Source organism: Ochlerotatus camptorhynchus, unplaced genomic scaffold (assembly GCF_037179485.1).
Source record: "Ochlerotatus camptorhynchus isolate MF236.1 unplaced genomic scaffold, CSIRO-AGI_Acam_v1.1 ptg000232l, whole genome shotgun sequence".
NCBI classification, from domain to species: Eukaryota; Metazoa; Arthropoda; class Insecta; order Diptera; family Culicidae; genus Ochlerotatus; species Ochlerotatus camptorhynchus.
Window position 1 is genome coordinate 4,346,238 of NW_027040722.1, and position 3,763 is coordinate 4,350,000.

General features: G+C 41.4%; 1 non-coding gene across 1 annotated transcript; it reads right to left on the bottom strand.

Moving 5' to 3' along the window:
- Positions 1–1,486: 1,486 nt before the first annotated feature.
- TRNAP-UGG (transfer RNA proline (anticodon UGG)) lies at positions 1,487–1,558 on the bottom strand. Its single transcript has one exon. It is a non-coding gene; the product is annotated as a tRNA-Pro (tRNA).
- Positions 1,559–3,763: the final 2,205 nt, after the last annotated feature.

The window sequence follows — 3,763 nt, forward strand, 5'->3', positions numbered from 1 at the left end:
ATCGCCACGCGATCTGTGCGGCAAAAACTTGAACTATTTTTATCCACCAAATTTTAGTCCTTACTAAGTCAGGATACTTTGCTGAAGATGTCAACTCAATTGGATGCAATCCCAGACCGTTATTATTTTTATAAGGCTAGGTTTCATTTCTAGCCCACTGTGCCATTGGTTCTCTGTGTAATTACAGCTGATCTGGCAAGTAGTAGCATCCGCGGGCGGTCAATTGTGTTCATGCTCATGTTCCCGTAGTCAAAGAAGAAACATAGTTCAGTTTGCGAAATTCACTTAATTTCTCTAAAGTTCGTTTATTTTATTCAATGTTTGAAGAAGTTCTACAAAGTTCACAAAACTTATGCAAAACATGCAAAGATTCTACAAAATTCTCTGAAGTTAAATGAAGTTCACTGAGCTTCTATAAAGTTTACTGAGCTTTTTCAAAGTAGGCTGAATTTCGATAAAATTTGTTGCACTTCTAGAAAGTTTCCTGACCTTCTACACAGTTTAAAGAATGTCCACCAAGTTTTTGAATGTTCTACGATGTTTCTTGAAAATCTCTGAAGTTCCTTGAAATTGTACAACGTTCCTTTTACTCCAAGAAGCTCTCCGAGCTTCTAAGAAGTTCTCAGAAATAAAATTATGTTCTCTTAGCTTTTACGAATTGCTCTTGACTTCTAAGAAGGTCCCTGGAGTTATGGAAAGGCTCTATTGTATGAATCTGAAACATTCAACCATAATTTTAAAACTGGCTGAAACGAAATGTGAAGACATCTCGACGATATCGTTAAAGATTTTTTCTAAATGCACCTAGCATCGCTGGACTGAATAACTCCCGCTTTATGTCAGTGAGAATTTGTTGTGATATGACTTTCGAAGTTTACCGCCAAGACATTTTTTTTTGGTTTGTTTTAATTTTCTAAAAATATTGGTAAAGATATAAAAAAAATCCAAGAAATTTTGGAAAAAGAAAGAATCTTAAGAAAAATTAAATAGTTTAGTGAAACATACAATCGAAAAAGTCTTGTTTTGCGGTATTTTAAAATCATTTTTTTACCATTTTGATTTAGAAAAAAATGTTTTTGCATGTCAATTTTCTATCAAATCACATAAACCAATTTCCCTGAATTTTTGGTACAATGCTTCGTTATTTTTTGAAAAATCACAATATTAATTTATCGCCAGCGGCGGGAAGCTTCGCCTTAAGACTAACCTTATGGAATAAGGGCATCGTAAAAGTGAATGCACCATAAGGAGGGGTGCAAAATTGGGAGTTCTCGACCTAAGCAAAAACCCTGAGTTCGACGCTGGCTGTTCTAAAGAAAATTTCAAAGGAAATTTAAGGGAGATCCGCAAATTAATATTAGATCTAGAAATCTATTTAAGTTTTAGTATTAAAGTCGCTTTAATGTAAGGTTCATGTGATTTCATGCTTAATTAATATTAAAGCATCAATCATTTTCCATACCACCCCACCAAAAAAGAAACATCCGGGCTCAACCGGGATTTGAACCCGGGACCTCTCGCACCCAAAGCGAGAATCATACCCCTAGACCATTGAGCCGCTGATGGTTTGAGTCACGGCTAAACACATCATGTGATGAAAGTCCAACAACGAACTAAATCGGGCTTTAAAAATATCAGAAGTAAAAGGGAGAGTGGGTGGGATCTAGACATCCTCTCTATAGTATATTTTCCGATACTGTGCCTTCGGCTCAGTGTCAAACACTAATTAAAACTCACTCTAAAGTTGCAGCCCAGTGACGCATCCCACCTTCAACCCAGTGCACCGGACAAAACAACAAACAACCTTGTTTATCCGTCACATGATTCTCGCTTGTTTACCAGAAATAGTGAATATATCTGACGCATTTCTTATTTTGCTTCAATCAAGTAGCACCGCCTCAGCCACTGGTATTCCCAGCTTCACTACACTCGCATGAGCTGTTGTCGTCGTCGTCGTTGTCGTCGTTGCTCTTTGGTAAGTACGTCGTGGAACCCGCGTCAGAGTTTCGATGACTTCACACATCATGGCACTGGCTCCCTTGCATTACGCCCATAGAAGTCGGCTGGTACTTACGATGTAATTACGACGAGAAGTGAAATCACGCGACATCGCGGTTCAGAGAAAAAACAACATCGGCATCCATCTTTGCCAATGGTAGTGCAATTGCGCGACCAGCTATGGCATGGCGCCATGGGCGCCTGCTTCGAACCGATCATTCGGAGATTCCGAAAAATTCGCACTCTATCCTTGAACTCTCCGGCTCTTCCGACTCGGAAGAGTCTTGAAATGAACTGATTGATTCTCGCCCTTGGCAAATCGAATTGAAAATTTCTCAGAAATAACATTGTCGTTTAAACATTGATCTGCTCGGCGGCCGTGTCGAGCCATGGAGCCACACCGATAGTGAAGCGCATAACACATCAGCTACCCAAAGAAGGTCATAAAATTTTAACAACCAACAAAACGCTCCAAACGACGCTGTGCCTACATATGTATTCGTTCGAATTTTCCTCATCGCGCCCAGCTCTCCCCCGGGCGTTCTCAGTTGGCGGTGCCGCGAGATGAGTTCCTCACTTGACGTGACGATGGTGACGGCACTCGAGGAACACGTGCCGCACTCGCCTTCTTGGATCGGAGCGGCACTCAGCTTGCTGCTGCTCGCACAGACCTACTCCGATCAAATTCAAATTTAATTCGCCGTGTGAACACGCGACGAGAGACGAGCGACGACGACGGTCAGCATGCTCTGAAGCTCATGTTGCTCCTCTTTCTGCTTCTCCACTTTACATTGATCCCACCAAACGATATGAATATTTAAAAGACACCAACAGCGGGTATGGATGGAGGAATCAAGACCAGCATGTGTGTGTGTGTAGTCATAAGTGCGGTTCCTTCGCGTTTGTTGGCATTCGTTCGTTCGCTCATTCGATGGTGTTCTGTTTGTTGTTTTTGTTTTCGCGAGCCCCCGCCAGCTTACTTGGTGGGGTTGGATTGTCCGGCGATTAAGTTCAACGCTGCAGCAGCGGCAACAACAACAACAATGATAGTCACTTCACATTTATGGCATTATTATTTCAGTATGAATTATTAACGGCTTTTTAGAGGTGCCACTTGCAGCGATCGTGGGTAGTGTTTCTGCTCGATTGGATGGCGTGCGTTGAGTGCCAGTGTGCACATTCCGTAGATTCCAAGAGTGCGGGTTGTCGCTGGTTGGGATCGTTGTTTATTTTTATTGATTTAAAGTTCTGCCCAAATGATGAGGAGCGCAGCACTTTATTTGACTATCCGAATGCCTCCGAGCATTGATAACCAGAATATCTACGACACGAAAACATTTTATGCACTTGCTTGAGTTTGTTTTGCTTCATTCTGGTGTTTAAAATTGGTATATTGGAATGATTTATTCCTTTTCCTAAGCCCTTTTTGTGTTTTCAGTCGGTGTTCATGACGGTTGTAGCATAGAGGTAACTCTAAGACCACTGGGTCCCGAAGAAAATCATTATTATTTTTGGCTCACTCAGTACCAGAACAACGGTCCCAAGCAGTCCCAAGCTATTTCACTCACCCCTGCATGTTCTGCATGAATCCACACACCCCTGATGTTATCTGTCAAACTTTCATAGCGAATCAAAACAAACATAGTGTAGTAATAGAATTTCAACTAGAATAGGGTACGTTAATCGTTTGCTTGGGACCAATAGGCTACTAAAGTGGTGAGCCAATTTAAAATCGTTAGTTTCGTATTGATTGTTGGTTGTAGTG